This window comes from Vipera ursinii (assembly GCF_947247035.1).
Source record: "Vipera ursinii genome assembly, chromosome: 4".
Classification (NCBI taxonomy): domain Eukaryota; kingdom Metazoa; phylum Chordata; class Lepidosauria; order Squamata; family Viperidae; genus Vipera; species Vipera ursinii.
Genome location: NC_139514.1, coordinates 42,720,608 through 42,743,829, shown reverse-complemented (window position 1 = coordinate 42,743,829; position 23,222 = coordinate 42,720,608).

Sequence of the window (23,222 nt, the reverse complement as noted above, 5' to 3'; positions counted from 1 at the left end):
AATTGTTCTTGGTTATGGTTTGGAGCATATATCTCTACCATCATGACCTTCCTGTGATTTATTATAACCTCGACTATCAGTATTCTACCCTCTTTATCGTTATAAATTAGTTTTGCAGTCAATTTTGGGTTTACATATAGTGCCACTCCTCTCTTTTTCTTGTGTCGGTCTAAGGAAACGAATAGGTTCCCTATTCTTGGTTGTACTAACAAATATTTTTGTTGTTCCTTTATATGGACTTCTTGTATTGCCACGATATCCAATTGTTGGTGAATAAGCCTATTAAAAAATTTCCGCCTTTTCACTGGCGAATTCAATCCATTAATATTCACAGACATAATACTACACTCACCTCCCTTCATCTTACTTATTTCTGGTTTTTGTGGATCTCGTGATTCGGGGCTCTCTCTCTTCCTTGTCTCTAGTTCCATGTTTCTCTGTTAACTCACCGGATTTGTTCCTTCTATCCTCTGTAGCTAAGATCTTCCCATCCATTGCCACACGTATTGTATCTCTTTCTCTTACCTCCCTTCCATCTTGATCTTCTAAATCTACTTCCTCTTGGCTATGGAAGTGGCGTTTGTAAAAATCTTCTGCCTTCTCTATCGTGTCCAGTCTATGCCTTCTATCCTGCCACGTAACAAGAATACCCTCTGGAGTTAGCCATCTAAAGTTTACATTTTCTCTTATTAGTTTGGATGTTAAGAATTGATAGCCGCGTCTCAGATCCCTCATCCTTTTAGGTATCTGTTTAAGGATGGTGATTGGTTGGCCCCGAAATTCTAATGGTTCCTCTCTAGATCTATGCAGAAGCTCATCCCGAATTGATTTTTTAACTAACCTTACATGTACTTCTTTTGGGAGGTTGTGCCTTCTCGCATAATTAGTTTGGACCCTGTATGTTTCATCAATTTCCGCCAGCATTTCCTCCTTCCCTACACCGAGTGCCTTTGCCATCAGTTCTGCCATCATGACCAACAGATCTTCCCCTCTTTTTTCTTGAACGTTCTGGAAGCGTAGATAATGAGCAGCCTTTTCTGCTTCCAGAAAAATGACTGTTGTTTCTAATTCCTTATTAGCCTGAAGGAGTGTTTCATTTAAATCATCTACTCTCTTTTCCTCTTTTTCCATTCTAGCTTCCATATCTTGAAGTCTTTGTTCATTTTTGACTAATTGCTGTTGAATCCCTTCAAATTTATCATCTATCGCTTGGATTTTCCCCTTTAATTCACCAGTGTCGTTTCTTATTTGGCCTATTTCTCTCTTCATCTCCTCGTGGTTTTTGGCCATTGCCTCGTGTAGGTTTTGCAAAAGGGCATGTAAATCTTTAAAGGAATTCGAGTTAGATCTTTCCCTTTGCAGCATATCCTCTATAGATTTCTGATTGGAGGGACTTGAGGCCATCCCCTGTCCCTGTGCTGCTGCCTTTTTGCCAGCGCTAGGCTTAGTTGCTCCCGAGATACTTGTCATGTTTCCCCAATTTTAACAGCGTTTTATCAATGTATAATACCCTGAGTCTTATATAAACCTTTTAACTCTATGACAAAAGATATATAAAACAGTTACCACCAAATACTTATTACCAACTAAGCAATTTATATAATAAAATTCTATAGTATGAATATAATCAAAGTCACGTTCTTCTTCTTTTTCCCCCCCCCCCCCCGTTTCCGGCGCAGAAATTGGCACCTTTTCCGTCTTCCTCTGCTGTCAAAGACCAGTAGGTGTCCCACTAAACAAACCTCCAGTTACTAAATTGCTATATCAAATGGCCGCCCGTGACAAGTAGAGTAGAATTTCAAAAGTTTCAAAAGTTCACAAATTCAAAATTTACCAGGATAGACCAGACTAGACCAAGCTGATCGCTTTCCACGCCCGACAATCCAGAGTTCAGTCTCTAAGGCTCCAAAGCTCAGACTTTGACTTGTTGTAGCTTTTCTCCAGCTAGAATACAGTCATATAGTCTTCGGCTTTCTTTCCCTTGCTGTTTTTGCCAAACGCCTCCCTCAAGACTTCTATCGCCGCTTATTCCCTCTCCGTGAGGCTCCCACTTCGAACCAGTACCTCTTTCACAAGCGCTTCCTATTTAATATTCGGATACACTCTCCGTCAGCTCCGCTCTACCGTTGTCCCGCTGCTTACGTGCTAGCTCCGTCCCTCTGTCAGATCTTCATGTCGGCCATTACTGGCCTCCTTCTCCCCGGTTCGCTCGCATCAGACTTTCTCCGGATCTTCAACATGAACTGCCGCTCATGAAGGTTCTCCGGGCTGCCTGCAACTTCGGATGTCCCTACAGGACCTCCTGAAGCTCCGAAAAGCCCCCGCGAACACTGGGTGAGAGGTTGTGCGAGGAGAGAGCTCCGTTCACACAGCCGCCCGCTCTGACAGTTGGCTCCGCCCCCCTTGGAAGAATTATCTAAATATTGGAAGAATTATCTAAATATGGTGAGGTTGCCGGACTGCGAATAAGTAGAAATAAGACCAAGATGATTGTTAAAAATATGACCAATAAACAAAAAGGTAATCTGGCCGAAATCACGGATATAGAAATAGTCAAGAAAATAAAATATCTAGGGATTAACATTACGGCTAGATGCACTTCACTCAAAAAGGATAATTATGATAATGTAGTGAACCAAATAAAAGGTGACCTGGAAAGATGGGGAAACCTAAAACTCTCATTATTGGGAAGAATTGCTGTCATTAAGATGAATATTCTGCCTAAAATCCTGTTTCTGTTTCAGAATATCCCAATTCAACTCGACTCTAAATTTTTTCGAAATTTGGATAAATTATCACTAAATTTTATTTGGCAGGGGAAAAAACCAAGAATTAAATTGAAATATTTACAAGACACGAAGGAAAATGGGGGTTTTGGATTGCCAGACTGGGAATTATATTACCACGCCGCGGCCCTGAGCTGGATTAGAGAATGGGTAATCTTGAGAAATAGAAGACTATTAACTTTAGAGGGTCATGATTTGCAATATGGCTGGCATGCTTTCCTATGGACGGAGAAACAAGGTCTTTTCTCGCATTTTCAAAGACACCGGATCAGGCAAGCGCTACTCAATACTTGGAAAAAAATTAGATCTCACAATTACACCAAAATACCGGTCTGGCTATCCACCCTTGAAGCGATAGTTTACCCAAATCTGTTTGATTTGGGTAACATAATCTCATACAAGGATATTCTGAATGAGGAGGGGGAATTGAAACTTAGGAATGAACTAGAATTACAAGGTATAAAACTCGATTGGTGGGCCTACTTACAAATCCAATCGAGATTTAGGAAGGATAAAAATGAATGGGGGATATATACCTCTGAAACAGCATTGGACAAAATATTATTGGGACCGGACTCTAAACAAATAAGGAATTTTTATAAATTACTTTTGGGATATAAGCTGTTTGAAGAGCAAGTGAAAGACCCCATGTTGACCTGGGCTAACAATTTAGGACATAACATCGACCTAGATACTTGGCAAACAATTTGGGATAGGAATAAAAGGATAACACTGGCCTCATCGTATAAAGAAAATTTATTTAAAATGTTTTACCGATGGCATCTTCCCCCAGCCCGCTTAGCAAAAATGTACACAACAGCATCTCCCAAATGTTGGAAGTGTTCTGAAGAGATAGGCACATACTTCCACACGTGGTGGTCTTGCAGTAAAACACAAAAATTTTGGAGAATGATTTGGATTTGGCTGAAAGAAATTTTGAAACAAGATCTGGAGTTTAGTCCAGAACTTTTCTTGTTGGGAATCACGAAAGAGAAATATCCTAAAGATGTGCTATACTTAACGATCCATATTATCACAGCAGCTAGAATATCATTTGCGCAAAAATGGAAAAAGAATGAGATCCCAGGACAAAAAGAGGTTATTAGGAAAATTTGGGATTGCGCTGAAATGGACAAATTAACTTTGGAATTAAAGAATAAAGATCAATCAGACTATTATAGAATTTGGAACAAATTGTATCTTTGGATGGATAAAAAGAAAGGTCTCTATTAGGTTTTACAGACTAGCTCACTGTTTTAAATATTGTGGTATTTCACCGATTTGTAATCTAAGTGTATTTAAGTGTATTTTTGATGTACATATATACAGGTATATATATATATTTAAACATTGTAGACAAAAAGGTTTGTCAGCTCGCTGGTACTGTGTCCAATGTTTTTAAATAATAAATTTAATAAAAATTTAAAAAAAAAAAAAAAGAGTACATTGTTTGACATACAAAATAATGTCCGAAGCTGTCAAAGGGTGCATGGTATTGGCACAGACACATGAGATATCTGTTCAGTGAAAGAAAATTTTATTTTTTATTTTATTATTAAATTTGTTTTCCACCTATCTCACTGCAAGGGAACTTTGGGTGACTTACATAATTAAAAAAACACACACACTCTCTCACATCTGTCTATCTATCTATCTATCTATCTATCTATCTATCTATCTATCTATCTATCTATCATCTATCTATCTATCTATCTATACCCATATACACACATATACATATATACATATATACATATATACATATATACATACATACACATACACATACACACACACACACACACACACACACACACACATATATAAAATATAAAATATATAAAATATATATATATATATATTATTGTAATTTTAATGTGAATATGCAATATATATATATATATATATATATATATATATATATATATATATATATATATATATATATATATATATATATATATATTTGTGTAAATTACTAACAAAGAATTAAAGGGAAACTGAGATGCATTTCTGACTCCTTAGTCGTCCTCAGTCAGCTATACCCTTCTGAGATTCGAACCTGGGCTGATTGCATACAAGGCAGTGTTATGATCATAAAGAGTTCGAAATGATCATCTTAGCCTCCCAAATTCTTTATTAGCAATTTGAATAATTTGCACAAATAATGAGCTGTCATAAGTTGACTAGTTCCTGTGGATAAGCCCTGAGCCGGGCCAAAACAGGAATGAAAGAGTTAATTAGCAAGGTCCATTCAAAAAGCCTTGACAAATACTTAAACATACATTTGCCTTGCCTTCCAGCTAATATAAGAGAGAAGGAACCCGTGGCTCAGGAGGTTAAAACACTGCCTAATATATAATCAGCTCGGGTTCGAATCTCAGATAAAGGGTATGACTAACTGATGAGAACATAAAGAGTTCGAAATGATCATCTTAGCCTCCCAAATTCTTTATTAGCAATTTGAATAATTTGCGTGTATATATATATATATATATATATATATATATATATATATATATTGCATATTCACATTAAAATTACAATAAAATATTGTAATTGACAATATTGATGAGTTGCAGTTATGTCTCCTCCCCAGTCTACATGGCCTGCTGTTTGCCTTATGCCTGTAACTGGTTTGTGTCTACCACTTCACCTTGATTGCCCATTCCTGGCCTTGGCTCCATCAAGTTGCCTCAGTAGTCATCTTAGGCTCCAATTCCTCTGCATTACCCATCCTCTGATTGCTCCTAAATTGGCTCCCCTTCCCTGTCTAAGCCAGTGTTCAAGGAAGCCATCGCAGGTGTCAAAACTGAGCAAGACTGTGCCATCCACTCCCAGATTCTGTAGCCAGCCAAAAAGAATATCATGCTTGATGGTATCAAAGGCTGCTGAGAGGTCAAGGAAAGTAAGGATGGTTGATTTACTCCCATCCCACTCTCCGCCATATATCATCCACAAGTGTGACCAGTGGTGTTTAGAAGGCCCTGGACCAGGTCCTTACCATTGTAAGATAGAAGATCTCAGGTTATACATCTGGGAAAGATATTGCTGTCATTTGATGAATAGGATGAAAGCAGGCTGAATGAGTGACTTAACTAAAATGTAGTTTTTATTAAATTAGTAAATTGTTATTTAAGGATAGACTCATCCTTAAATAGCTGGCATTAAGTGAAAACTTTCTTTTTTTCCAGCTGTTTTATCTGATTAAACAACATGATGTCTAATGGTATAATATAATGTAGTACAGTGCAATACAAGAGGGATCGAGCAAGTGGTACAAGACTGATATTCTGGAATGAAGACCTATGGAGGAAGAGGAAACATCAGAAGGAAAGAAAGAGAGTAATTGACAGATTGACCTTCCAATGCAGGGAAGTATTATGAAGAGCTGGATTTAAATAACATTCTAAGCCTTAATGTGATTTTCTTGGTTGTGTCCCAGCACGTTGTATGAATTACACCAATTTTAGTTTAATGTACTATGTTTTATCAAATTACTGTTTAGTGCAACAGTGGTTTTCCATAAGCCAAATGGAACCCTAAGCACCTATTTCACAACCCCAAGGATATCCCTGGATATAGCACATAGATTTAGTGCAGAAGTCTTGTTTTTCTGTTAAAATAAGGGGGGGGGGAGTTTATTAAATTCATCCCATTTTTCATTTTTTTAAAAAGTAAAAATTCATTCTATTGTCAACATATCATCAGATATGTTCTTAACCAAAAATCCTTTAGAAATATTAATATGTTGTGTAAAAACAGCCATTATTTGGGAGACAGTCTCTAAACCTTTACTGCTTTTGTTAATTTGGTTTCATATCAGCAGGAATACTGGAAAGATTCTGAAGGAATTTGTAAAAAGAAGAATTGTTGCTGGTTCATATAACTTTTGGAACTATTATTTTTTTAAACAAATGTGTAATTATATAAGTAGTCCTCAACGTGCAACAGATTGTTTAGTGACCATTTGAAGTTACAAAGGCAGTGAAAAAAAGTGACATGATCGTTTTTCACACTTATGACCATTGTAGCATCCTCATGGTCACATGATTTATATTCAGATGCTTGACAACCAACTCACATTTATGACGGTGTCCTAGGGTCATGTGATCCCCTTTGGCAACCTTCTGAAAAGCAAAGTCAATGGGGGAACCAGGTTCACTTAACAACCATGTTACTAATTTAACAACTGCAGTGATTCACTTAACAAATGTAGCAAGAAAAGTTATAAAATGGGGCAAAACTCACTTAACAAATTTCTCACTTAGCAACATAAATTTTGGGTTCAGTGGTGGTCATACGGACTACCTGTATTAGTTTATATATCAGTATATATATACGCCATAGGGCTGTGTGCTTAGCCCCTACCTGTACTCTTTATACACTTATGATTGTGTATCATCTGACCCATTCACTGCAATAATCAAGTTCGCAGATGATACAACTGTGGTGGGTCTTATTACAGGTGGGGATGAGATAGCATATAGGGCGGAGGTACAAAAACTATCCATATGGTGTAGTAACAACAACTTGCACCTAAACAAGACGAAAGAGATGGTGTTAGACTTCCGGAGAAAAAAGGAGGAACCTGCCCCACTTTACATCGGAGAGAACTGTGTAGAGAGAGTTTCCTCCTTTAAATTTCTGGGAGTCTACCTCTGTGAAGATCTGACCTGGAAAGTTAACACAACTCAGGTGGCTAGAAAGGCCCAACAGAGGCTTCACTTTCTTAGGGTCTTGCGGAAGAACAGGGTAGAACAACAGCTAATGACCCTCTTTTACCGGTCTACCATAGAGAGCGTCCTCTCGTATGGTATTGTGGTTTGGTATGCTGGTCTGACAGCTGCAGATAGGAAAGTATTACAGAGGGTAGTGAGCACAGCACAAGACATTGTGGGCTGTTCCCTGACACCACTGGATGACTTCGCCAGGGCTTGTTGCCTTGGAAGAGTGAGGAAGATTCTCAGGGATGACTCACACCCTGGATAGTATCTCTTTACTCTCCTACCATCCGGTAGGAGATATAGGAATATAGCCAGCCTTACCAACAGGCTGAAAAATAGCTTTTATCCGTGGGCTATTAGGCTTTTAAATGGGACATAATCTTATGCAGAATTGACTTGGGAGGCCGGTGTGTGGTGTAGTTGGTTCACATAGTGTGGTGGGATGGAGGGTTTGTTGTCACTGTGTGTTGGGGGGAGAGAGCACGGGGGGGAGGCTCAGCTAATCTCAATGTACACATGTTGTACTTTGACAATAAAGGTTTATTATTAGTAGTAGTACCTGTCAGCTTCTTTGATTCAACCAGGTTAGAATCAAAGGAATTTGGTTCCTTTGATTAAACAATGTCAGCTATTGGGATCCCAGAAGTCCAGTTGAACTCCAGTCTGCTGTTGTTTAGAAGAACTGTGAAGACCTCACTCTTCACTTGAAGCCTTTGGCATGGCAGTGAATCCCTTTGCTTCATCGTGCTTGCCATCTTTTAATTCTTTTAGTCTTATATTTTACGTGTGAATGATTTTTTTTTGTAATTTCTTTATTTGAATTTATATACAAAGGATACTTATTTTTCTCTAAATTCAATAATAATTGATTTTACCCTAGGTTGTCTGAAATACATCAGCAGGGAAGGCTGCTCTAACCAATCAAGTTTCAATTTGCCAGCCTTTTATCTACGTATTTCTTCCTTGCTTTTACCTGTAGGTTGCTTACTGTGACTACTGCTCATCCAACTTTATATTCCCTTACCTGACTTATATGGGATAACCTTTAAATCAACCTAAATTTAATATGGCCGTTTTCTTCATTTCTGAGTCAGGATTGGAACCAAATCTTGTGATCAGTTAGAATTCTAGTTTCTGATTACTTAAAATGAAAAAAGGTACTCATGAATAATAGGATTATGCAACCCTTTGGAAGTAATGTTTTAAAAAGTGCTTTAGAGTATGTGGAAGCAGTTAATAATAGGTTTGAGTGCCCATAGGAGACAGAGGGAAGACCCACAGCTAGGGGAATAATCAGACAACAGGTAGCTTAGTTTGCAGCAGGACTGAGTATGGCAAATGTCTCAGGAGGGACCCTCCCCAGTTATTTGAGCAATAAAGGCAATGGGGAAAATGTATTTTCAGATTTGCAAGAATCTGTTAATATAACTTTACAGGAAGCTTGTGCTTCCTATCTGGACTATCTCCTAAGGCTGGCATCAACCTTGCAGGGTCTTACTTGCAACTCTTTAAAATGGTGATATCCACTCCTTAAGACTGCATGTCTGCCCTTCACAGTTAGCACACAATCCTGGGAAAGAATCAAACCTGCCATCCATTGCATAGCCCTAATGACCAATAAGACAGAAGTTTTCGAAATCTCATTTACACATCTAAATACCACTCATATGCAACTTGCCTCAAATCAGTGTCAAATTGTGCCTTCCCATTTCATATTTAATAAGTTTCATTTATTATAAAGAATAAAGAATTTTTGAAATGTTTGAAAAAGACACAACCTTTTAAGAACACTAACTGGCAAAAAAACAGTGTATCTCCTCCTCCTCCTCCTATCAAAGGAAGAATAACTTCTTAAATATTCATGTAATTCATTGCATAGTTATAATTCTAGCAACAGAAACTAGCACTACTGTAAATATTCAAATCACAATTAGCCTTGCAATTGTTGTTTTCCTGTGTGATGAAAAGTTTTGATGAAGAAATAAAAGCATTTACATAATTTTGCCAGGCTTTGCTGTTTCCTGCCATCTGAAACAGGTTGCATTTACCAGCTGGAAGGCAGGCCAGCTGGTGGTTTTCCCAACATCCAAAATACCACAACCACCATCATAAAATATAGTGAAAACTGCCTCGATTGTTTCACATTAAAATCAAATAATTATCCCAATTCATTTTCATGATTGGAAAACAGTGGCAAAAGAAACAATTTGCTTTATTTTTAAATTTTGATTTTAAAATATTTTTATTGCTCATACATTAATACGTTAATAGCTCAAAGCTAAAACTTCACAACCAGAAAGTCAAAACAAAACTTTCCCTAAATCTACAAAAAAAATTGATTATTATGTAATCAGGGATGGAATATCCCATCATCCCTATCCACCAAATATTTGCTTTTAATGGTACAGAATAGGGGAGAGATCACCTGACAGCTTACTTTTCATCTCTTCCATTTGCTGCTGATCTCTACATAAAAGGTTTAAAGGAAATTTAACCAAAAGCCATTTACTTGGGAACTGTTTATGACAGGGGTGTCAAACTCAATTTCATTGAGGGCCGCATCAGCATTGCGGTTGCCCTCAGGGGGCTGGGTGGGTATGGCCAGGTTGGGCGTGGCCTACTGGGTGGGCATGGCTAGAGTGGGTATGGCTTACTGGGTGGGCGTGGCCAGCTCTACATCATTCGCATCAAGGGTGCCTATGGGGGCCTGGGCAGGAGTGGGACAGATCTGAGGGTCTCTGGCAGAAGGAGGGTCTCTGGACCAGGGCCAAGGCAGTGGGGGCCGTTCCCTCACTGTTTCCAGGATGGTTTCACTGGCCACATGAAACCACTTCACGGGCCGGATCCGGTCCCTGGGCCTTGTGTTTCACATGTCTGGTTTATGATATACCCAGAGTATTGTTTCCAATGCTCTGGAACGTTCTTTTTTTCCTTTTTATATAGATAATATAAGTCCTTGCTCTGTCCCTTAATGCTTCTCTAGCACTTTTGGCAGTTTTGACAATCTAAAACATTTTGTAATAAGAGATATACTGTATTTATGTGTACTTGATTAATATTTTTTAAAAAGCTTGCCGATATATATATATAGCATATTAGTATGATGATCACAGATATTAAGAGTCATATTCACAAAAAATTCTTTGAAAGTTCTCATTGACAATTAATTGGCTAGATAATTAGAGCATATCATTTGGCTTTAATGAATGATATAAACTGTGGGCTCCTGTCTTATTTGAGACAAGCAATGTGTAACCCATGCCTAGGAAGATGCCATGTGAATATTTATTAGCATTTCCTCTATCCAGGCCTCTCTGTATTCTAGATAACAGTTTCTTTCTTGGACAAAATCCAGAAGAGAGTTTGAAATGCTTAAGCATCATCAAAACTCAGATATTCAAATATGTATCTTTGGTCACAGCTTCTGCATTTGTCTCATACATACGATGTCTATCATATTAATTGCGCTATTTAAAAGTTATATCAGTATAATAAAAGTTAGAAATTTTATTTTTTCAACTTACTAACTTTATTGTAATTTGATTACATTTGCTCTTGGGTAATCATAACATCCAGACAGATATATGACTAAGAACAATTTACATATTGCTTTAATTTGATTGTGCATGCCGCCACAGGCAAATGGAGCCATCTGTGGTCATCTTAACAGCTCTTTTACAGTCTGAGGATGATAAGAGGCTTTAACTCTATAACAATTTGGCAAATATAACTGTTTTTATATATTTACAAATATCTTTTAACAACAAGGCTTGATAGAATTCAGTTGTTTATGTATTGCAGAAACATAAAATCAGTCTTACAAATAAAAAGAAATTTCGGTTTGAAAAAATCAAATAAATGCAAACTCAAAATCATAGCTGTGATTTTTTTTAGTCAGAAACATCAATATTAAAATAACAGAATCAAGATTATCAAGATTATCTTCAAGATTATCTTGAAGAATCAAGTCTTCAAGATTATCAAAATAAATTGTATTTCCTATATGAAAATAGGAACACAGAGAACTTGTTGAATGTTCCAAGCAAAAAAAAATTATACAACTTTGTCTCTCTAGGATCTAAGAATCGAAACTTGCAGAAAGATAGGCTGGATAATGAGTATTACAAAGAGATGCACTGAAAATTTAATTTCCCTTTTTGATATACACAAGAACATGGAAAGAAGCCTGCCAGTGAGTTTCTAGCATCACATTTGTGGAGGAGTTGTTATATCTACAGTGCAATCTCTTGAAAACGAATGTCACCATTCCATGAATCATAGCTGTGACATATGTGACTTTTCTTGCTAAGCTGAAGGTTCTGCACACTATCAGAGATGTTAGCTGTAAAAATCAATGATATATTTGATATATGTTTATATTAGAACATTAATACAATGGATTCATCATTTTTAACAGCTTCTTAATCTATGGGTCTTGTAACAGCTATTTATAAATAGTGTTAGAATGTTTTCTATATCACAATTTATTTTCCTTTATGATTTTTGCATTTAAGAAAGCAAAACCTTTAAATTTAAGCTCTGCTAAGAAAAGTATATTGAATGAAAAGATAATTTAAAAAAAAGTCCTGATAGAACTTAAGGAAAGAATGTGGGACTCGGACATTCAGGTGGTCAAAGCCAAATTTTTTCACCTCCCATATAGACAAATTGCTCTCTCCCTGAATAATATCCAATTATATCTATAAGATTCTATATTCCCCATATAGAAGGCTCTTCTTCTTTGCCTATGTAGATGTTGTCCTAACTAAAGTGACAACTGATCTATATGCCAACTTCCATATTTATTTATTTATTTAATAATATTTATATACCGCCCTTCTCCCGAAGGACTCAGGGCGGTGAACAAGGCAAGAATAAAAAATACAAAGTTACAAAAATTAAAAAAGGATTAAATATATGCCCACTAAAAACAGTAAATACAATATTAAAACACCAATAAAAACACCAATAAAAAACCCCACCAATCCCCCATCAGGCCAGGCCGGCTTGTTCGAATAAGAATGTTTTTAGATCACGGCGAAAGGAGCGAAGATCGGGCACCATCTGGAGCTCAACCGGTAACTGATTCCATAGCTCCGGGGTGCCCACAGAGAAGGATCTCCCCCTGGGGGCCACCAATCAACATTCTCTGATCGGTGGCACCCTGAGGAGGCCCTCTCTGTGGGAGCGTACAGGGCGAAGGGAAGTTGATGCCGGCAGCAGGTGTTCCCTAAGGTACTCCGGCCCCCTGCCATGTAGGGCCTTAAACACCATTACTAGTACCTTGAATCTCACCCGGAAGACAACTGGCAACCAATGCAGCTCACGGAGCAGAGGTGTGACATGGGAGTATCGGGAGACTCCCAACACAACTCTCGCGGCTGCATTCTGTACCAGTTGGAGCCTCCGGGTGGTCCTCAAGGGCAGCCCCATGTAGAGAGCATTGCAGTAGTCCAGACGAGAGGTCACGAGCACGTGAGTGACCGTGCATAAGTCATCCCGGCTTAGATAGGGCCACAACTGGCGCACCAGGTGAACCTGGGCGAACCTGATCAAATACATATTCTTTCAATATAGAAATTGAGTCTGTTTCACACATTCTTTTAATGTACCCACTGTACAACTTCAATCATGATAAGGAGATTGAAATTTTCTTATTAAATCACAAATAACAGGTGTTACCATAGCAATAGAGAATTATTTATTTATACCATTAGCTTATAGAAACAGATTGGTCCCTTTAGTGAAATTTTAATATTACAGGATTTCTTTCCTTTATTTGTCCATATATTATATATACATATCTAACTTACTGCATGTATTTGCTAATGATGTACTGTATTTTTAAATTATATGACTTGTTCTTGGACCATAAATAAATGTATACATTCCCCCTCCAAGACTTCATTCACTCTCACTTCAACAAACTGTTCCTCTATGTGAGAAATAAGTCCAGGATCACAGGCCATCTTGTTTCCTCTTTCCATCTTCTGACAAATGAAGAGTGAGAAAGGACAGTAATATTTTTTGGACCTCTGAGTTTTAATAGAGTTAGATTCCCAGCAGATATCAGGATAATTGAAATTTCTCATTATCACTACATTATATTCCTTTTTGAAAGGCTGATCATCTGATGCAGAAAGACCTCATTTGTCTCTTCTGTCTGCCATAGTGGTCTAAAATATTTGAAAAGTACTACCATATTTTCATCAGTCTTTTCAAGATAAAATATTTCCAGCTCCTTTGAATATAATAACTTTTAGTCCCCCTGATTATTTTAGATTTATTTATCTACTTTATATGATCATCCTGTTTACAAATGTGACACTAGGCTTAAAATTGGTAATGAAACCAAATTTTTTAAAAAGGGGGTGGGAAACATATATCCAAGGCCAGTCTCAATCAATCCAATAACCTAAATGTAGGATTATCTAGTGTACCGATCCAATCCCTGCAATTAAAAATAAGTTTTCTGTCCCTTATGAAAGCCAGCAAGCTCACGACAGCCAATTCTTAGGAGTATGCTGTTCTGCAATAAAACCATTACAGAAAAGACACCTCTCTTGAATCCCCCTCAGCTGGCATTGTTTAATATTAAAAGATTCCCAGATCTTTAGTATAACCAGATATAATTGGAAATAGGCAGTCTCTCATGCAACATGTCCCTGTGCCATAAAAAGCTTAAGGTGACAACCAGCATCTTGAATTACACCCAGAAGCCTTCTCTACTTGTGAAACAATTGCAACAGCAACCACTACCATGGATATAATGACCCATAACACTATAAGGTAAAGGTAAAGTTTCCCCCGCACATGCGTGCTAGTCGTTTCCAACTCTAGGGGCCAATGTTCATCTCCGTTTCAAAGCTGAAGAGCCAGCATTTGTCCAAGGACGTCTCCATGGTCACGTGGCCGGCATGACTAGATGCCAAAGGCACACGGAAAGCTGTTACTTTCCCACCATAGTGGTCCCTATTTTTCTACTTGCATTTTTACTTGCTTTTGAACTGCTAGGTTGGCAGAAGCTGGGACGAGTAACAGGCGCTCACTCTGTTACGCGGCACTCGGGATTCAACCCATCAAACTGCCAATATCTTCTGATCGACAAGCTCAGTGTCCTAACCCCCTGAGCCACCGCGTCCCTGAGACATAACACTATATTCTGGACCATTTGTAGCTTCTCAGTAGTGCTCAAGGGTCATTACACATAGACCAGGGCTTTTCAACCTTTTCACAGACTGTACCACCTTTAGGACATGACAGTATTTGAGTACCACCATGACTTAGCAAGGTGTCAAAAACTTAATGACCAAAAAAGGGAAAAAAGTGATAAAGTACACCCACTTACCACACTTTTAATGGGAAACTTGTGCCTGTTTCTCTGACATTAATCTTTGCACTCGTGGCTGGAGAGTGCTTACTGATAGAATTAAGTCAGATTCCAGCTGAAGACAATCCCTTTCCTTAGTTTTTATACTGATGAAGAAAATGCCTTCTCACACAAGTATGTGGAACCAAATGGCAGTAACGCTACAATACCTTTTCTCCCCACTTCTGGGTACAGTTTTGCAACTTGGCTCCAGAACTGAGTCAATGTTTTTTTCATTTAAAAAGTTCCTTCAAAATGCGGTTTGATGTCAATTCCAGAAGCACTTCTTGCTCTTGAGAGGAAAGGTCAGAGTTCACAACATTGTCCATAATGAAGGGTGATGCAACCCAACAAATTTTAGTATCACATCCTCTTGACATGAATGGAAATACAATGCAAACTCAGTGTGCAATTTTTTCAAATAATTTTTGATGACAGTTTCAATGTCTTCAGTGTCAACAATAGAATTTAGTTCAATAAAGTCTGACACATTGGGAAATGATGCAATATTTCCTTATTTTACTTGTCCTATCCACAGGGAGATTTTTTTGTGGAAGGCACAAACTTTGTCTTCCATAACAAACATGTTGTTTGCAGCGACCAATTAAGTTCATTTAGGTTTTTTAATATGTCAGCCAAATAGGCAAGTCAGGATACCCAGAAGACATTTTCAAACTTTTCTGCTAGGGGTGATGAAACATTTGTCAGGAACAGGTGCATTTATTTCATCTCATAGCTCCAATAATCTTGATGTTTCACCTCTTGACAAACAATATAATTCTGTATGAAAGAGAAGAGTGCTGTGCTCAGAATCCAAATCCTTGCATAATTGGCGGAATAAACGTCCATTCAATGGCCAGCTTTTTATGAAATTTATTATTTTTGCAGCATCCTCCAAAATCTCATGTAACACTGGGCTCATACATTTAGAAGCAAGTGCATGTCTATGCAAGATACAATGATTTGAAACAATGGAACTGTTTCTTGTCTTAGCTATCACCCTTGAAGCTCTTCCTGTAATAGCTGTTGCACCATCAGAACAAATTCCTACACACCAAGTCCATAATATTCTATGTATACTTAAAAAATGTCAATTATTGTGAATATTTCTTCCCCATTTGTTCTTCCAGATAGTGGGTGGCAAAATAATTCATGTTCCAGTATATCGTCTGAATCAGGAACATGCACAAAGACAATTAATTGCACTTCACCAGTGATGTCAGTGCTTTCCTCCAATTGAAATGCAATTTTTTTCTTCTGCTGTGGTTTTTTACACCACTTGTTGAATAACATCTGTGGCCATATCTTGTATTCGTCTTTGGATGGTGTTATAAGAACACCGAATATTACAAATAGCATCAGCCATTTTTCCATCAAAGAGAATTGAAGCAATTGCAATGGCAGAGGGAACCACGACTTCTTCAACAATTGTGTGGCTTATTTTGTTTAGCTGCTATCAAGGACAATTCATAAAATGTTTCCAGACACTTTTTTTCGAGATGATTGTGGACTTCATGAAAGCAGCACAGCATTTTATAAATTCACCTCTCTTCTTCACAAAAAATACTACTAGTTTTTTGGTGTGCTCTTTATGTTTTGTTGTAACATGTCTCTGGAGCAAAGAAGGCTTCATGGAATGCTTGGATAATACTTGATTGAAGAGAACACAAACAAGAAGCTGCTAATCATTTTCTTCCAGGAAATAAAATCCAAACTTCAAATAATCATCATTGTATTTTCAATTCAGTGCCAGTTTTAATTTCTTCAGTGGTGCTTCCTTTGCTGAATCACTTTTCCTTTGCACTGATGAACATATGATAAATTTCACCATATTTATTAATATGCACCACTACCTTGATGATCAGGTGGCTGGTCAACCTTTCTTCCTTCTCTCTCTCTCTCACACACACACCATTCCCTTGAAAGCAAGCTGCTCACTCGCTCACCGCTTGTCCTTCCTTTGAAAATAGGCTGCTTGCCCTTCCTCCAAAACCAGGCTGCTCGCTCGCTCACTTGCTCACTCTCACTCATTCTTCTTCCAAAAACAGGCCACTCTCTTGCTTGCCCTTCCCCTGAAAACAGGCTGCTTGCTTGCTCACTCTCACTCACCCTTCCTCAGAAAAAAGGCTGATTGCTCACTCACCCTTCACCAGAAAACAGACCACTCGCTCTTCCTGCAAAAACAAGATACTCACTCTGTCTATCCTCACTCCTTCATTAAGAATAGCCTTTTCTCGCTCTTTCTCTTCTTCTCCCACCAAAACCTACCCCTTTTAGAACTTCTCTTCTCTCTGCCCTTCTCCTCCTTTTCTCTTCTGGGTGTGCCAGAAGCTCCAATTACCATGTCGCCATGTATGCCGATCCTGGGGCTTCTGTCAAGCTTTGCAGCTCCAGCTGATCTCCTCCAGGTCTGTGCAGAGCTGCTTTAGCTGGTTCCCTTCCCTGCTACACTAGGCTAGTGATCATGTACCACCTGCCAGGTGCTAAAGTACCACTGGTGGTATGTATTGTGTAGTGGGTTCTGGACCACATGGAGACAGCAGGCAGATGAGTACAGCAACGGCTCTTTATTGTGGGTAATACTGAACTGAACAAAGGGGGTTACCTGTACCCCTTATATACCTTGCCAAGTATGCTCTCGGCCAATTTGTTCATCTAAATTTCCTGCTGAAAGCTAACCAGCCAATACGGTAATGGTACAGCACCACCTGGTGGTATTTGCCAAGCTGTAGCTTAAACCCCATACATAGTACTCCTTCCCCCTTAAAAGAACAAACAATATATCTAATACAAAACATCATGCATCATATTTTCCTGCAGTTACAATGGTTAATGGCAACCCATGACTTGACTCTAGGTCTGTCCCCCATCAAGATTGAATATAGTCTGCGAGATAAGCAGGTGGCCTGTAAGCTCTGGAAGACCACCTCAGAGTTTGCCCTTTATCCGGGACAGCAGAGTCAGTGGTTGAGTCTTGGCTCAGAGTTCCTGGTTGACCCATTCCAGGGTCAGTCCTTGCAGCCATGCTGTCATGATGGTCCAGGGCCTGTTGTTGTAAGAACCAGCTCTCCTCCCATCCTGTTGTTGTCGGTTGTTGGGGTTGATTGATCTGTGACCTTTCAGGAACCCGCTTCCTGATTTGATCTATGTGTCATCTGATCTGACGATCCCCCTCGACCCCTACAATGTAGGACAAGGGCCCAGTCCTGTCAACCACCACCCCAGGAATCCATGCATGTCCTGGCCCATAGTTCCATGCCCAAACCAGGTCATTGGTGAGTAGTTCTCTAGAGGGCTTGGGTTGCTCAGTCTCCGCTGCCACTGTGTCGGGGTATAACCTGTCCAATTTGGTGATGAGGCGCCAGCCCCAACGAAGTTCCACTGGGCTCTTTCCCTTGGCTGTGCAAGGTGTGTCGTGTTGTGCTAAGAGGAATTGTGCCAACTGTTGATGCCAGTTGCCACTGATGATGCACCTCAATGCGTCCTTGGTCATTTGTACCATGCATTCTGCTAATCTGTTGGTAGATGGGTGGAAGGGTGCAGCTGTGACATGCCTAATCAAGTTGGCTCTGGTAAATGCCTGGAATTCAGCAGAGGTGAATTGAGGCCCATTGTCTGAGACCAATACATCAGGGAGGCCATTTTGGACCTCTGCGGCATGAAGTGTTTGTTTAGTTTAGCCGTGAGATTGCTGTAGGAAACAGTCCTGATAGCTGCTGGGGAGCACAACCCGACAGCTATATCGTAAATGGCTGGCCCGCTGATGCACAGCAGGGCCGCTGCTTTAAAACGGTCTTCAGTGATCCGGTTGACCAACAGGTATCCCTCGACCTGGCCCAGATGCGATTCCCAGCGTTTGGGATGGCTGACGTCGAATTCGCGGATCTGACCAGGTTTTGCCATGCTGTGTTCGGTCCTGTGGATGCTGCTTCGATAGAAGGAAATTGTAGAAAAACACTCTTTTCCTCCTTTCCCTAGTGACTTCAGCTAGTGATTTCATCTAGTGATTTCTGCTCTGAGTGAAGCAGCATCCCATCCTCGTCACCACTATTGTGTAGTGGGCTCTGGACCGCATGGAGACAACAGGCAGATGAGTACAGCAACAGCTCTTTATTGTGGGTAGTACTGAACTGAACAAAGGGGGTTACCTGTACCCCTTATATACCTTGTCAGGTACGCTCTTGGCCAATCCGTTCATCTGAATCTCCTGCCAAAAGCTAACCAGCCAAAACGGTAATGGTACAGCGCTACCTGGTGGTATTTGCCAAGCTGTCGCTTAAACCCCATATATAACACCATGCATACCACTGGTTGAAAAGGCATGACATAGAACACATTGAGTCTAAATAAGAGATAATCAAAATATGAGTGAACGTGAGCAAGGTATCACAATCTAGGAACAGTTACAGTGGTCATACAATATGGATTTGTGCAAAGAGTTGCTAAGCCTGCTGCCACTTGCTCTTTAAGCAGGAGCCCAAAATTAAATTGCTTATGACTTCTATCTGAAGGAATGAAATGTCATCTCTTGAGTAACCTTGACTAGCCAGGAAGGACATGAAACTAGTACACACCTGTAAATAGGTGGCCATGCCTAGAGGTAATCCTAACCCTATCCACTTCTCATAATCAACATACTGAAACTATTCTCAATGGCCCAGAGTCATTAGGACTTGAATCATTCTTCTCCTTCTCCTTCTTCTTCATCCCAGACTATATCTCAGTCATTTCAAAGCTGAATCTCTCTACAAACAAAGTTCAGTTCATACATATTTAAGTGACTTTTTTATAGCAAATGTCTCAAATAGCCTTCAGAACAACCCTAAAGATGTTCTTCTGCTCTTTCCAATTCCTCCAAATACATACCTATCCGAGTTTAAATAACTGGCACTCAGTGATAGCAACCAACAACTGGGCAACAGAAGATCCCATGACTGAAAACTGAGCAGGAGATAGGGTTCTTGGAATGTGAATCAATATAAAGCACTGAAACTGCCTTCTCTAAGAATGGGCTCACCTGGCATTCTATTATATTTCCCTCACCTCTGTGACATTGTTGCTTGCTTGTTGCCCCTGAGATATTAATTTTCCCAAACCCTGACATCAATTCCCCAGCTTAGAAGGCCTCATCTAATATTCCCTTGGCTAAATCCTCTAATCAGCAGGTAATCAGGGTTTTTTTGGGGGGTCATTTCTGCTGAACATTCAGTTATTGCAAGTCTCAGATTATGGGCTTTTTCTTTCACCCACTCACATTCTGCAAGCTTGGGTCACACCTATCATCACCCACCAGACTGAGTCTGGTTTTCAGCATATTCATTAACATGATTTCATCTCATCACCTGGAAGCCAGCACCTTCCAGAACAATAAAGTCAGATGTCCCTGATTGCTTCCACTGCTTAGGTGGAACACTGAAGAATGAATTCACAGCAGTGCCATGATTGTCCCTCTTTCACCAGGTCACCAGGTCTCTAAATGACCCAATCAACTGTGCAATCCCACCTGATTTCTGACCTTTCTCTTTTTACATGGAAGGTTACTCTCAAAGCTGAATACCAAGTATCACTGAAGAATGAATTGACAGCACTGCCAGTATTGTCCCTCTTTCACCAGGTCTCCAAATTACCCAACCAATACATTTATGTGGAATGAGAATTTAACTAAATATCAATTTCCATGGGCTTTGCTGGAAAGTTGTATGTTTTTCAGTTAAGAACTTGGCAATTACTTGTGTCTCATTATCCAACCTACTTAAAATAGCTTGTTAATCATCATGTCATGGAGCACTTTGTCAAATGCTATGTTGCAATCAAAATATATCTACGCTATTCCTATAATTTTTTATGAAAGTAAGCAATTTCATAGACATAAACTGACTGAAAGTAAAGTGGTATTCCTTGATTATATTTTCATTACTTTCTAACTTCATCCTGCTCTTCATAATTTTCTGGCAACACAAATACCTTTGTGTTGAGAAAGCTGAATCAAAATAGTTGAATATCTCCTTAACTTTGTTACCTGTTATGTTTCTGTTTTGTGACTTGCTAGCACGTTGTCATTTTTATCAAGTTGATAGTACCGTATTTTACGGCGTATAAGACGACTTTTTAACCCATGAAAATCGTCTCAAAAGTTGGGGGTTGTCTTATACGCCGGGTCGTCTTATACGCCGAAAATATTCACCTCTCTGATCTGCAGTCCCCGGCAACGCGCTCCGAAGCCGCCTCCCAGCCAGCATGTCGGCACCAAACTTCCCAGCCCACACCATGTCTAGGCACGTTGCAGCCCGGATGGAGGCCACGGAGCCCACTGGTACCGGGCAAGACCCGGCAGAGTTGTCCTGCACATGCGCGCACTAGCCAGCTGCTGGGAGATCTCCATGGCAGCATCTAGGGACGGTCGGAGGAAGCAGCCGACGTGCGGAAGGCAGGCTCACGACGAGTCGAGGTGGGCCTGCGTCTGTGGCGTGCAGGGATGGCGGGGGTGGCTCCCATAGCGAGGGAGGCGTGTCCATGGGGAGACGGGTGAGGGTGAGGCTCGTGCGGCATGCTGCGAAGAGGGGCCCCGCTGAATGTCACGCCTGTAGGAAGGGAGCACCTTTGCTCCTGCCGAGGCACCGCCTTACCCGCGCCGACCGGAAGAATCGCTTGCCTGGTCACGGAGTGTGGAACAGCGGTACTTGGCACCCCTCTTGCCCGCAGACCATGCAGTGGCCCTCGCCAGCCGGCCTCGGCATGGCCGCCAGCCAGCCTCGCCAGCCGGCGTCACCATAGCTGCCCCAAGCCCGGTTCTCTAGCACGTCTTCCGGGCCCGCCTGGCCAACTGTCTCCTGGGCGGGGCTTGGCTCCAGACGCGGCGGCTGCTCCATCTGCAAATGCTATCTCAAAGCCGAATCGCGCTTGGCTGTGCAGGCTGCCAAAAGGTGGGGACTCAGAGTTCCCGCGGTGGTTGCGGCTTCTGGCGTGCTGTTTGCAGATTCTGGTCTGGAAGAGCGCGTGGCTTTGCACCATTTGTATCAGACGGGGCTGAATCTGAATCGGGCTTGTGTCGGACACTTGGCAACTGGCATGTAAGTATTTTCCGGCATATAAGATGAAAAATCTTAAAAATCTTCTCAAAAGTCAGGGGTTGTCTTATATGCCAGGTCGTCTTATATGCCGGAAAATACGGTATAATGATCTCAAGATGTGAGTGATAATGGAGGCAGAGCTCCACCATGGGGAGAAAGAGATGTGACATTAAAAAGGGGTTTAAAGAAGTCAAACATTAAGTATAGAAAGGAGAAAGAGGGGAAGAGGGAACAGGAGGAGAAGGAGGACAGGAAAAGGAAAAAGGAATAGTAATGGGGAAAGATAGTGGCAGTGGTAATGACAACTGGTAAGCAACTGCTACAAGTGTGCAATGCAGAGTAACTGGCCAATGATTAGTTGAGCTAGTGGAGGCCAGAACAATGGGTGAATGAGTGATGCCATGAAATCTTTTTTTTTAATAAAGAGTTTTACAAAAACAAAATTTTACAAAATATCCCCAAATTCCTCCCACCCCAAACCCACCCATGAAATCTTAAAAGGGTAAACAACTCAAGAAGTTTGGCAAACATTGAAAAATGAGATTATAAAAGCCCAGTGTAGCACAATACCACCAGGAAAGGAAAGTAAGACACCCCAGAGAAAACCAGCATGGTTGCATAAAGCAGGGCTTTTCAACCTTTTCATCCATTGTACTACTTTTAGGATATGGCAACATCTGAGTACCACCAGTCACTTAGCAAGGTATCAAAAACGTGATGACCAAAAAAGGGAAAAAAGTGATGAAGTACAGTTAGTCCTCAACTGACAACAGTTCGCTTAGTGACTGTTCAAAGTTACAATGGCACTGAAAAAAGTGCCCCCCAAGCTACAGCTGAGCAAGACACCTGCCTGCCTGGCGGTGTCCTTCCTCCTGTTCAAGGTTTTCATTGTTGTGAGCATTTCTGTTGAGGATTGGCAGCAGGGGTGGAGTGGGGGTGTTTGGTTTTTATTCCCCCTGTCTGCTGGGTGGTTACAGCAGGTTTTGGTCAGTTCATATGACCCTGGGACACTGTGACCATCATAAATATGAATCAGTTGCCAAGCATCTGAAGGTAAATCACAAGACCCTGGAGATGCTGCAACATTCCAGCTGATCAGCACTTCTTCTGGGCTCAGAAGTGCCAGGATCAGTGTTGAGCTCCAGCTGGAGCCTGGCGCTGATCCTGGTGCTTCCACTGAGCCCTGACAGCTCTGCAGCTCCAACCATCTCTCGCTCAGGCTTTTGCAGTGCTGCCACTGGTTCAGCTCATTCCCTTCCCCCACTACCAC